The sequence below is a fragment of the Rhincodon typus genome, chromosome 3, assembly GCF_021869965.1.
Source record: "Rhincodon typus isolate 14 chromosome 3, sRhiTyp1.1, whole genome shotgun sequence".
NCBI classification, from domain to species: domain Eukaryota; kingdom Metazoa; phylum Chordata; class Chondrichthyes; order Orectolobiformes; family Rhincodontidae; genus Rhincodon; species Rhincodon typus.
Window position 1 is genome coordinate 5,998,732 of NC_063334.1, and position 14,503 is coordinate 6,013,234.

At 42.8% G+C, this 14,503-nt stretch overlaps 1 protein-coding gene across 1 annotated transcript in view; it reads left to right on the forward strand.

Moving 5' to 3' along the window:
• Positions 1-14,503, forward strand: part of LOC109917413 (methylcytosine dioxygenase TET3-like) — a gene marked incomplete at its 5' end in the record, with an annotated part of 225,051 nt that overhangs the window by 25,495 nt on the left and 185,053 nt on the right. The window lies entirely within an intron of this gene.

Genomic DNA, 14,503 nt, shown 5'->3' on the forward strand with positions numbered 1-14,503 from the left:
CAGCGGGGATTAATGAAGAGCTGGGCAATAGCAGCCCCAGGCTGTGGTAGCTGATTGAAGTTTAGGGTGACCATAGGCTTACTCTAGTTTGGTTCAGCAGTGCCCCCCCCCCCCCCCCCCTGGGAAAAAAAACTCCCTCCCCAAAACCTATTTAGCAATTTGCTGCCCCTCCCCAGCAGCGCTAATACTAGGGGAGAAAGGGCCAAGGAACCACTCAGCCTGCCTATGACCTCAACTTGTTGAATGATTTGGTAAAAATTGCACATGAAGTCACCAAGTGGTGGCCAAAAACGCCTCCTATTTCCTTAGCGATACAGGATTAAGAGGTAATCTGTTCAAGGTGTTGGGCTCCAACCAGAGTAAAGCTGCCCACTCGATTGGTGACCTATCCACCATCTTCAACAGTCATTCCACCACTGGCAACAGTGTGTCCCACCCACAAGATGCCCTGCAAGCAGTTCAACACAGTTCATTTCAAACCTGTGACCTTTGCCATCAAGAAGGATAAGGGCAGCAGATACCTGGGAAAGCTACCACCATTATTGCAAATTTCCTTCCAAATCACTCATCATTCTGACTTGGAAATACAATGCTGTTCCTTTACTGTTGCTGGGTCCAAATCCTTGAACTCCCTCTCTAACGACAGTGTGCGTGTGTACCTACAACTGCAGCAGTTCATCACCAACTTCTCACGGACAATTGAGGGGTGGCATGGTGACTCACAGTTCCAGGTACCCGGGTTCAGTTCCACCCTCGGCCAACTGTCTGGAGTTAGCACATTCTCCCCATGTCTGCGTGGGTTTCGTCCGTGTGCTCCAGTTTCATCCCACAGTCCAAACGTGCAGGTTGAGTGGATTAGTCATGGGAATGCAGGTTTTACAGGGATAGGGTATGGCGATGGTTCTGGGTGGGATGCTGTTGATTTGGATTTGATGGGCCAAATGGCCTGCTTCCACGCAGTAGGATTCTATAATTCCATGAATTCGAGATGGGTAATAAACGCTGGCCCAGCCATTGATGTCCACGTTCCACCTCAATGAATAAAAGAAAATTAAATAATGATTTGATAGAATTGTCACAAAACAAACTCTTTTGTGGGTGGTTGGGGGTGTGGGGGTGGAAGGGGGGGATATCCAGGAAAAAGGAAATGTAATCTTAAATTCAGAGCCAAGTCAATCACAAGTTAAAGGAGGAAAAGCCTTTTCAAATAAGGGCAGGAGTTATCTCAAATCCCTAACTGCACCTATATGGAAGCAGTTCTTCCTGCACACTGCTTTTAATGCATCCTGAACCTTTCTTCAGCTTGTGCCATGCATTTCACAGCAGAGTTTAAAAGATGGACATTTTGTATTTTGCTTTTTCTTGAATAATCTACTCGCATTTATTGGAACAAAGTGCCTTCCCGTACTATGTTTTATTCAAAAGAAATTGGATATTTATCTGAAGAAGTGTAAAGGTATAAGGAAAAGTTGGGTGCTTGGGATGAACTGTGACAGCATGTTAGCACAGCAGGCTGAATGGCTTTTCTCTAATGCTGTAACCGTTCTACAATTTTAGTTTCATGCTGACACATAACTGGATAAACAACTCACACTTTCTGTGAGAGGATCTGTATGATCTCACCGCCCCATTCTGGCATTAGCATCAATGGCTACATTACCTGTGGGATTTGCCCTTTAGATCAGGTAGCAAGCCAGACTTACGGCACGTGCTCATATTTACAACGCACACTCCTCGAATTCCTCAAGACTATCACATGTCGACTCGCCAACTTTAAGGGCATTTAAATGGTCATTGGATAAACATATGGATGATAATGGAATAGTGTAAGTTAGATAGGCTTCAGATTGATTTCACAGGTCGGCGCAACATCGAGGGCCGAAGGGCCTGTACTGTGCTGTAATGTTCTATGTTCTATGTTCTATGAACGCTGATGAATTTCAAGTCTCTGGAACACACATGACCAGAACTCTGCATTTTAATTACAGTAGCTGGACCTTCAAATTGTAACTGCGTCAAAACACAACTGGAAGTTCCCACATCCCTTCTGCTAAAAGTCTGATAAGCAGCTCACTCATTATAAAGACTGTTGTACTTGATGTGACATGACCAGTACAGAAAGGAGCAGAATTGTCCCAAGAAGATATTAAATTGAAATGGTTTAACAATACAGGATTTCGTTTTATTAGTAATCGTTTATGAAACTAAATGGTAATGTCATGACAGGGATAAGAAAATACATTTTGTGTCTTCTCAGTGGATCCTGTCAAGAAATTGCAGTACCAAAAGCTGGTTGTGGAGGGGTAACTTCCAGCAATGCTCTGTTCTATTCTTTTGAAAAGAAAACTGTCGGAAGCAGTACCTGATGGGCACATAACACAAACAAAAATCAAAATTAAAATTAAAAAGATGCTGCCGAAGGTGATGATACATCTCAGCCCACTGTGGTGGCCACCTCTCACTGAAGGCCTGTACTGAACTGATGGACTCTGCATGCTCCTTCTCCATGGACACCCGAGCATGGATGTAACTCTGAAAAATGGGCAGACTGTTGGGTGCTAGGACTTCCTTCACAGCCTACTGCCTGGGCCTGTTAAATGACCACCTTGGTCTGGCTCACAAGGAAGTCCTTCGATCTGTATGCCCCACTCTACACAGATGAGGAGTATGGGCCTAAAGTGCAAGCAAAAATTTGAAAGCAGCCTCTTTAAATCACTGAAACAGAGGTTGCAAATGAAACATGAAGACTGATTCATAGAATCCCTATAGCATGGAAACAGGCCCTTTGGCCCAACAAGTCCACACCAACCTCAGAGCATCCCACCCAGACACATCCCCTTATAACCCACTCATCCCTGAACATGAGAGGCAAATTTAGTATGGCCAATCCACCTAGCCTGCACATCTTTGGACTGTGGGAGGAAACCCATACAGACACAGGGAGAATATGCAAACTCCACACAGATAGTCACCCAAGGGTGGAATCAAACCCAGGACCCTGGTGCTGTAAGGCAGCAGTGCTAACCACTGAGCCACTGTGCATTTCCTCCAGGAATCCTCCTTCCTACATTGAGGCTAGAGGCCTACCTAGTTAGCCATGCTCAAGGATAAACCACTATTGAGTTTTAGTTTTTTATTAATCTGCTCCCCATTGTTTCAATTGCTTATGGATTTAGTATATGCTGCTACTTCTCATGCCTCTGTAAGGTCTACTAATTTAGGTTCATTCACTGTAGACTTATTTCCCCACAGCTTTTGGAGCTCATTTTACATCAGTAATTCATTGGTCATAATGTTGGCCAATTACATCAGTAATTTCAATGTCTTTGTGAAACATTTGCAATATCAACAACTGATCATTTTTTTCAAAAAGTCTGGTTAGTCATCCATGTCAGTTATGAGGGTCATATCTATGTAGGTTCTGACATTACCCCTCCATGTGCACAAGTTTACTCCTCTCTCTGTTTTTAAATGTCATGTCTTATCTCGCCCCTTGAACATTCTTGGATTTCACAATTATCTCAGGGTGTTTCACCATCTCTTTCAGATGGGACATATTCAAATGAGGCAGTGAGGTAATCACATGGGACTTTCCCTCCAAATTGATGTGAATAATCATGATTCATGTTTTACAATTAAGCTTTTTCTTCCACTTTGAAAATTAATGTGGGTGGAATTTTCACAGAAACCTTAAGGGTTGCATTTTACACATCATAGAGTCATAGAGTCCTACAGCACGGAGACAGGCCGTTCGGCCCAAATCAGTCCATGTTGACCAAAATGTCCATCCATGCTAACCCCATTTCCCTGCACTTGGCCCGTATCCTTCTAAACCTTTCTTATCCATGTATTTATCCAAATGCCCTTTAAATGTTACTAATGTACCCGCCTCAACCACTTCTGCTGGCAGCTCATTTCAAATGTATACCACCCTCTTGTGTAAAAAAGTTGCTCCTCAGGTTCCCTTTTATCCTTTCCCCTCTTACCTTAAATTGATGCCCTCTAGGTTCTCGATTCCCCAACCCTGGGAAAAAGACTGAGTGCATTCACCCTATCCACGCCTCTCATGATCTTATACACTTAAGTAAGATCCCCGCTCAGTCTCCTACGCTCGAAAGAGAAAAGTCCTAGCTTGTCCAACCTCTTCCTATAACTCAGTCCCTTGAGTCCTGGCAACATCCTTGTAAATTTCTTCTGCACTCTCTCCAATTTAATAACATGTTCCCTATAGCAAGGTGACCAAAACTGAACACAATACTCCAAGTGCAGCCTCACCAACGCTGTGTACAACTGCAACATAACTTCCTAACTTCTATACATCATGACTGTAAAAGGCCAGTGTGCCAAAAGCCTTCTTCACTGCCCTGTCTACCTGTGACTCCACTTTCAGAGAACCATGGACCTGAACTCTAAGGTCCCTCTGTTACATTACACTCCTTAAGACCCTACCATTCACCATGAAACTCCTACCCTTGATTTGATTTTCCAAAATGCAACACCTCACAATTATCTATATTAAACTCCATTTGTCATTTCTCAGCCCACTTCCCCAGATGATCAAGACCCTGCTGTAATTTCTGAACACCTTCCTCACTGTCCATGATACCACCTATTTTAGTGTCATCTGCCAACTTACTAATCGTGTCTTGTATGTTCTCATTCAAATCATTGATATAGACAACAAACAGCAATGGGCCCAGCACCAACCCCTGAGGCAAACCACTAGTCACAGGCCCCCAGTCTGACAAGCTTCCTTCCACTATTACCCTCTGCTTCCTACCATCAAGCCAATTGTGTATCCAATTTGCCAGCTTTCCCTGGATTCCATGTAAGGCTTTACTGAAATCCATTTCGACTAATTCTACTGCCCTGCTCTCACCAACCTTCCTGGTCACTTCTTCAAAGAACTCTAGTAAATTTGTCAGGTATGATCTCCCACACACAAAGCCATGCTGACTACTCCTAATCAAACCCTGCCTTTCCAAATGCACATCTATCTGATTCCTCAGAATCTTCTCAAGTAAATTACCTACTACAGATGTAAGGCTTACTGCTCTATAGTTGCCAGGTTTTTCTTTGCAGCCCTTCTTGAATAAGGGCACAACATTCACCACCCTCCAGTCTTCCAGGACCTCATCCGTGGCTGACGATGATGCAAATATATCAGCCAGGGCCCCTGCAATTTCTTCTCCAGCCTTTTGCAGGGTTCTTGTATATATCTGATCAGGACCAGGAGATTTATCCACCTTCATATATTCTAATACTTCCCACACCTCTACTGTGAAATGGACTGTGCCCAAGATAGCACTACTAACTTCCGCAAGTTCCGAAGTCTTCTTGTCTTCCTTCACGGTAAACACAGAGGACAAATATTCATTGAGGACCTCACCCATCTCCTGCGGTTCCACACATACATGTCCACTTTGGTCCTTGAGGGATCCTATTCTGTCTCCAGTTATTCTTTTTTCCTTTAATATACTTAAAGAATCTCTTTGGATTCACCTCAGCCATAGCTATCTCGTGCCACCTTTTCGCCCTCCTGATTTTCTTCTTCAATAAACTCCTGTATCCCATACATACCTCCAGGGGTTCCTTTGATCCAAGCTGCCTGTACTTGAGCCATGCCTCCTTTTTTCTGGTCAGAGCCTCAATATCTCTTGTCATCCAGGGTTCCCTACTCCTGCCAACCTTGCCTTTCACCGTCACAGGAACATATAGACCTTGAACTCTAGCTATCACACTTTTAATGCCCTCCCACTTGCCAGAGGTCCCTTTACCTGCAAACAAACTACTCCAATCATCCCCTGCAAGCTCCTGTCTAATTCCGTCAAAATTTGCCTTGTCCCAAATCAGAACTTGAATTTGTGGACCATTTTTGTCCTTCTCCATAACTGTTTTAAAATTAGTAGAACTATGGTCACTGGCCACAAAGTGCTCCCCCACTGTCACCTCAGTCACCTCTCCTGCCCAGACGTTAACAACATGGTTGAATGGACATTGGTGCAGGAAACTGCTGTAGCGTATTGATTGCTTCAGGTGGTGGTTACATATTGGTGCTAGAGGGAAAAGGATGTATAGTAGAGCTTAACTACATATTAATAAAAATGTGCCCCAGGTGTGCAGACTTAGAGTCATAGAGACATAGAGCTATACAAATGGTCCAACTTGTCCATGCCAACCAGATATCATAAATAAATCTAGTCCCATTTGCCAGCATTTGGCGCATATCCCTCTAAACCTTTCCTATTCATATACCCTTTCAGATGCATTTTAAATGTTGTAATTATACCAGTCTCCACCACCTCCTCTGGCAGCTTACTCCATACATGCACCACCCTCTGCATGATAAAGTTGCCCCTTTGGTCCCTTTTAAATCTTTCCCCTTTCATCTTAAACCTATGCCCTCTAGTTTTGGACTACTCTATCCCGGGGAAAAGACCTTATTTATGTACCCTATCCATGCCCCTCATGATTTAATAAACCTCTATAAGGTCACCCCTCAGGCTCCGGTGCTCCAGGGAAAATAGCCCCAGTCTATTCAGCCTCTCCCTATAGCTCCAACCCACCAACCCTGGCAACATCCTTCTAAATCTTTTCTGAACCCTTTCAAGTTTCACAACATCCTTCCTATAGCAGGGAGACCAGAAATACACGCAGTATTCCAAAAGTGGCCTAACCAATATCCTATATAGCTGCAAGATACCTCCCAACTCCTATACTCAATGCATTGACCATTAAAAGCAAGTATATCAAACACATTCTTCACTATCTTATCCAACTCCACTTTCAAGGAACTATGAACCTGCACTCCAAGGTCTCTTTGTTCAGCAACACTCCTCAGGACCTTGCCATTAAGTGTATAAGTCCTGCCCTGATCTGTCTTTCCAAAATGCAGCACCTCACATTTATCTAAATTAAACTCCATCTGCCACTCCTCGGCCCATTGGCCCATCTGATCAAGGTCCCACTGTGCTCTGAGGTAACCTTCTTCGCTGGCCACTACACCACCAATTTTGGTGTCATCTGCAAACTTACTAACCATACCTCCTATGTTCACATCCAAATCATTTATATAAATGATGAAAAGTCGTGGGCCCAACACCGATCCTTGTGGCACACCGCTAGTCAAAGGCCTCCAGTGTGAAAAGCAACCCTCCACCACCACCCTCTGTCTTCTACTTTCAAGCCAGTTCTGTATCCAGGGCAGCTAGTTCTCCCTCTGTTCCATGTGATCTAACCTTGCTAACCAGTCTACCATGAGTAGCCATGTTGAGTGCCTTACTGACGCCCATATAGATCACATCCACCGCTCTGCCATCATTAATTCTCTTTGACACTTCTTCAAAAAACTCAATCAATTTAGTGAGAGATGATTTCCCATGCACAAAGCCATGTTGACTATCCCTAATCAGTCCTTGCCTTTCTAAATACATGTAAATTCTGTCCTTCAGGATTCCCTCCAACAAATTGCCTACCGCCAATGTCAGGCTCACTGGTCTATAGCTCCCTAGTTTTTCCTTACCACCTCTCTTAATTAATGGCACAACATTAGCCAACGTCAAGTCTTCCGGCACCTCACCTATGGCTATTGACAATACAAATATCTCAGCAAGGGGCCCAGCAATCTCTTCCCTAGCTTCCCACAGAGTTCCAGGGTACACCTGATCAGGTCCTGCAGATTTATCCATCTTTATGTGTTTTAAGACATCCAGCATCTCCTCCTCTGTAATATGGATATTTTTCAGGATGTTGCTATTTATTTCCCCATGTCTTCTACATGCCATATCCTTCTCCACAGTAGATACTGATGCAAGATATCATTTAGTATCTCCCCCCATCTCCTGCGGTTCCACACATAGGTAGCCTTGCTGATCTTTAAGGGGCTCTGCTCTCTCCCTCGTTACCCTTTTGTCCTTAATGCATTTGTAGAATCCGTTTGGATTCTCCTTAACCCTATTTGCTAAAGCTATCTTATGTCCTCTTTTTGCCCTCCTGATTTGCCTCTTAAGTATGCTCCTTACTGCCTTTATACTCTCCTAGAGAATCACTCAATTTCTGCTGTCTGTATCTGCCATTTGCTTCCTTCTTCTGCTTGACCAAAACCTCAATTTCGCTACTTATCCAGCATTCCCTACACCGACCAGCCTTACCCTTCACCCTAACAGGAACATACTATCTCTGGTGAAGTTATTCCTGTCAATTGTTTTACTGAAGACTTATGGCGTGAGAGCATAATGCAGTTTGATATATTAGACAACTGAAATTGGCCCGGAACAACTTTTTGCTTGTTCCATTTGTTCTGCGCGTTGTTTGTAGAGTAATGATTGCAACATATTTTAAGAAAGGGATTACCAACAAATTGAAAGGAATAATTGATGATTGAATTTGTGTGGGTTTGGGCATCAGGAATGACGCCAGCACTGTCTTTGTAGTAACTATGGATGCAAAAATGTAAAGCTATGAATGTGGAATCCATACGGAAACAATTTGGGGATTATGATGGGTCATAATTTCCCAGTTACTAATCAAAGAAGAGCAGAGGTTTTTGCTAGTGATCAACAGACCAGGAAGAGATTAATTTATCATTCATTTCATGGCAGCTGGATGTTTCATTTGTTTGCATAAAAATAGTGACTCAAAGTAAGCACTGTATGTGGTCTCTCTGAGGCACTTATGTGAAAGAAAAAGTTATTATATAAATACAGATGTTTTTCTTTCAACTATTATCATCTCTTATATCTGGTGTAACCTTTTACATGTCTTAATTTATTGATATCTTTAGCCTTACAATCTCTGAACGCCAAATGAAATTCCCGCACCTTTCGTACAATCTCAGCTACAATTCAACTTGCACTTAGATATTGCCTTTGTAAATTGTAAAAAGGCTCCTCACAGGAATGTAATCAGAGAAAATAGACACCATGCTAAAAAAACTTGTTTTATTTTATGCTGTACATTTTTTTCCCCTCAGCAACTGTGATGTTATCTTGCTTTCTGTTAGTTTTTTTCTATCACCTACAATCTCTAGGCTTTTATAAAGCAAGTTTGGCGCTATTAAATCCACCAGCTCTTCCCTTTCGAGTATTAGTAATGACCTGCAGTAGAGACTATGACCTTTCATCTTTCTGTATCACAATTTAAGAACAAAGTGCAGAAATCGTACCTTTTAAAGTTTTGTTTCAGTCTAATGGGAATGCTATTTGAAGAACAGGTGGCTGTTACAAGAGATGATGGCCTTGCTTAAGTTAATGTTCATTGCAACACTCCTGAGAGCTGATAACCATGATGACCAGGCTCAATGAAAGAAGTGAGCTCAGCTACATTAGGCTTGCAGATGAACAGAGACCCATTCTAACATGTTGATCTCCAAAGATGTGTTTTACTGTGTAGCAGGTTAGGTGGATTAGAAAGGCAGTATGGCTGTTTGGATGCTTGAAATCTCCAAGTGCAAATGGAACAAGTGTAGTTTCTTTACAAGGAAAGAATGAGCATGAGAAGATAGAACTAGCAAAATGAGTAAAAAAAAAATCCATGTTAAAGACTTCAACTGTCAATGCCTCTTAGACAAGAGATGGGCTCGCATTAAAATTAAAATATAAAGTATCAAGCCAAAGAATCAAATCATTCATTTGATTTGATTCTCTTAAAATAAAATATTTTCCTGAGGGAAAATTGTGACAAAAATTGGTTGAAGTTCACTCCATATGGCAACAATTGCACTCATAAAGGAAGTGCTTCTATTCCAAGTATTTATTTGGTTAATGTCTAGGGTTTGGGCCAGGATTCTGCACAAAATGCATTGTGAAGCCTATGCAACATGTTTCATCTTATTCCTTACTGTTATTTTATCGTACTAGACTTTCACCGCTCTCCATCATAGTGTAACACCAGATCCTCAACTTTTTAATCCTCTTTTCCTCACCTTGTTTCAATATCAGCGAATGTAGTCATGCCATTAAATCCTGAGTAGTGTCACTCAGTCTACTGCCAAACTGACTGCGCTGGTTAGTTTCTGCTGTGCTTGCTGCATTGTCTGATGGTGAACATCCCTGAGAATTTTTCTGTCCTTAATTCTTTAAAAGAGTTTGGTTCATTCATTGTCTTTCTGAAATGTTCTGTCAGCTTGCAGGCACTCCTATGGATTCACGCTTCTGGAAAGTTTTGTTAAAATAAACGGAATGAAAAAGTAGATTTTATTTGAAAACCTGTTTGAAATGAATTAAGTGTGGTGGCAGATCTGTGTCTTGTTTTCAGATTTATATATTGTATTCCTAAACAAAATTTTAAAATCGCATCGAGTTAATAGTGTGACATCACCCATGATGCTAATGTTGTTACTGATTTTGTTTGTTGTCTGAAGAACTTATTTTTGCTTGAGATCCCCAGCAAAAGCTTGCCTTTACATTGCACCTTTAAAAGTGTAAAGTGTCTTATAGTGCTTAACTGGGATGTAATCAAATAAAAATTGACACTAGGTCTGACAACAAAGTATTAGAATTGGCAACCAAAATGTTAGTTAAAGGAATAGCTTTTAAGTAAGAGACAGAAACACAAAAAGCCTTAAGGAGAGAATTCCAAAGCTATGACCTCACTGAAGGCATGGTCACTAATGTTGGGAGCAAAGGGATCCGCAGATGCATGAGGGCAGAACCGGATTAATGTGGATCTACTTGGAGGGTTACACAACTGAAGAAGATTAGTCTGTAATGGAGATACAAAGTTATTGAGGGATTTGAAAGCTATGATGAGAATTTTTAAATTGAGGCTTTGTAGACTGGTTAGTGAGAACAGGGCTGATGGGAGAATGTGATTTGATTTGAGTTAGGTCACAGACAGCACCGTGTTAAATGAGTTCAAGTTTAAGGCAAGTAGAAAAAGGGAAGTTGGCCAACAGTGCCTTGAATCTGAAGTTATGAGGAACATAGATGAGGGTTTCAGCAAATGATGGGCTAGGAGAGGAAGGAGCCACAATCGGCAGTTTACAGAAGTGGAAGTAGTTTGACTTAATGACGGGTAAAATATTGTGTTGGAAGCTGAGTCCAGGTTGGAATAAGATGCCAATGCTGAGAACACTCTGGTTCAACCTGAGACAGTTGCCATGTGGGGGATAAAATCAATGCCAATGAATTGAAGATTGTGGCAGGGGCCAAAGGCTTGGATTTTCCCTATGGTTTCTCAGAGGAATCTGCAGCTGGTAACAAGGCAGAGACAAAAATAATATTAAGTTATTCAATAAGTAACAATACAGACTCCCTCTACTCAGCAGCAACACTCCCTTCCTTCATATGTATTTAGTTGTAGTTTGAATAATATGAAGGGTGTACTCCACTCTCAGCATTGTAATTGCTTCATATTGTATAAGCAATGCTATAAAACCATGTGCCCAGATAAATCCATATTGTTATGCATGACACAATTTAATCAAACTCTTAAAACAAAACCACAATAGAGTATAATTCTGAGGCCTCCAAGTTTGGAAAGTGACCATACACTGTCACGGAATGGTTGCAGATGAGCTAAAGTCAGCGTATGAGGATGGTACAAATCAAGACACACTCCCACGACAGCAGCCCTCTTGCTACAAACAGTAGCAGCATACCTTGATCCTATTTCTAAAAGCAGTTATTTTGCAAAGTATACACACCCACACTACTAAGTAATTTTTACAAACCTGCTGCAAGCGGTTCCCTGCACAGTCTGTGGAATCATTTCAGTATTTATATGGAAAGGCATGGGTGTTTACTCCCAGGCATTCCTCCCATGTGTAGTGCACACAAAGACCTCAGCCATCCTCCTTCACCTTGGGTAACCCATCAGGGAGTGGTGAATCTCGCTGTAGGCTGAATACTAGTTCCAACACGCCTGGTTAGGAATCAGTGCTGTTTCAAAGATTGGTTTGAGAGATTACTAAAAATATCAAGCAGAGCAAAAACAATGTGTTCATCCAGCTCTGCACCTTGTTATCTCAGATTTTCCAGCATCTGCAGTTCCTACTATCTTTGATTTTTACCTGTTTAACCAGGAAAATGTGATGTTTAAATTAAAGGTAAGAAGGGCTAACAGTAAAACAGCAATGCAGCTCCTACTGCTGTAACTGGAAAGAAAATTTGTAGTTGTGTGTTTATGTAACAGGTCATCTTAAATACTTTCCAGCTATGGAGCACTTTTCAGGTGTATTTGTTGTTGAACCTTAAGAAGAGCAAGAGTCAATATTACTGGGTCTCACAAACAGCAATGTGATAATTACCTGATATTCTGTTGTTTAGTAACATTGATTGAGGGATAAACATTTGTCTGAATATTAAGAGCTCCCCTGCTCTTCCAATTGGTGCCATGGGACCTTGAATTAATGGCCGATCTGGAAAATGGTGCCAATGACAATGTAGCGAGCTGTAATATCATCCCTTGTCTTGTGATCAGGCCTTTCAAACACGGTTGACAGAGAGGTGACAATACTACCACTAAATCAGGACTGACTGATTGCTTGAGCTTTGGAGAGTCACAATGGGATTTATTGTAAAGTGTAAATATGTGTTGTACTTAAGACAGGCCTGTAAAAGCTGTTAAGTGCGGTAGTGCTTTGGACTGAATATTACCGTCTTTGCCAAAGTCCAAATTGTGTTGAGTTTTCTTTTTGGGAGGGTTTTTACCATGAGGCCCAGTGAGATCCCTCATAATATCTTACCAAACTCACCTCATTGACTACTCATCCCCTGTCTATCACACCTCTGTCACCAAATTCTAGCCTCATCTTACCATGGGCTGTCCCCAAAACAATTTATCACTGCCAGGATATTCTGGAATATTAACCAGCCTATGTGTTGCTGGTGCCTTCATTAAAAGGTTGTTGTACACCTGGACAAGCACTGCCAGTCTGGAGTTGCCTTGCCTGTTTCCTGTCATTTGTCCTGGGTATGGCAAATAAGGTCAATTTTGTGCTCGACTTTGTGAGCAGGGACCTGAATGTGCTGCTGGATGGGTGTTGTAGGCGTGGGATGTTGTGTGTCTCCAGGACCAGCAGAGGAGACCACAATGCCAGACATTGCCAGTCTCCTCTGAGGTTGCCACCCAGGTTAGAGCAGTCTCAGCCACCTGGAGGAATGCCCAGCGCTATAGGAAGAAGGTCAATGATCTTTCTGCTCTGCTAGCCTAAGTGGCGCCATTTCCTTTTCGGTCGCTCACCATCACTCCATCCCTACCTCTGTACCCACTTTCCACCAAGGCTCATGCTCTAACACTCTCACCCATTGCCTGCAACATCTTCTCTCACTCCCTTTCACCCACCCCAACCCCTGACACCACTAACCCTACTTATCTGCTGAGGACACCCGTCCTCTTGTACCAACAGTAACACCTGGACCACTCAATTTCATCTCCTGTATACCTACCTGTTTCTCATCCCAGGAGGAAAACAGCCCATAATGGGGCAGAAAGAATCATAACCAGTGGTGGCATGCCCAACACTCACTCCTTATGAGGAAAGGATTCTGACTCTGTTTGACTGGCTGACCGTGACCAAGCCCTTGGACTGGTATTGAAGGTTGCACTTGATCTACTGGGCTAGGATGCCCTGAGCTAAGGCCATACCCCTTGACTTGACTGATGTCTGTTGACAACCAGGACAAGCTAAACAGCACAGCAATAGAACAGCACTGTGACTAGGGGTGGCACGGTGGTTAGCACTGCTGCCTCACAGCGCCAGGGACCCAGGTTCAATTCCAGCCTCGGGTGATTGTCTGTATGGAGTTTGCACATTCTCCCCGTGTCTGCGTGGGTTTCCTCCAGGTGCTCCAGTTTCCTCCCACAGTCCAAAGATGTGCAGGTTAGGTGGATTGGCCATGCTAAAATTGCCCATAGCATTCAGGGATGTGTAGATTAGGTGGGTTATAGGGGGATGGGTCCGGCCGGGATTATCCGAGGTTCGGTGTGGACTTGTTGGGCCGAAGGGCCTGTTTCCATACTGTAGGGATTCTATGATCCGGTATCTCTGGCTGAGGGGGTAAAGTATGAAAAAGGCAAGGCAGGGCAGGGATGCTATCAACATTCAAGTAGAGTCAGAGTGAGTGAGCACTGTAATTGACAACAAGCACACAAGTCAGTGACGCAGTCTGGTCCAGTTCATGAACTGTGTGCATAGGCTATGCGCAAAGTATCCTAGCTACAACATTGCGATAGTAGTTGCTGATGCAGTGCAGGAGTGCACAATAAGTGGATGGGAGATATACCATGAGGGTTCTTAGAGGCTGGCAAAAGTTGGATGTGATCATGGGGTGCGTGTAGCCAGTGCCCAGGGAATGTGCCCTGTGATTTTGAAGCCTGGTGTCCGACATAGAGGTCTTTTGGAACTAGTAGGAAACTAAAATAATCAGGTACCCGCTCTGATCTGCGTATTGAGAATTCTTGGCAACCAGTATGTTCAGCACGTTTGCCAAACCAGGAAGTGAGAAGTACTATAAATAAGATTGTTAACAAGAAATAGTCTCCCTTATTTGGCAACTTGCCA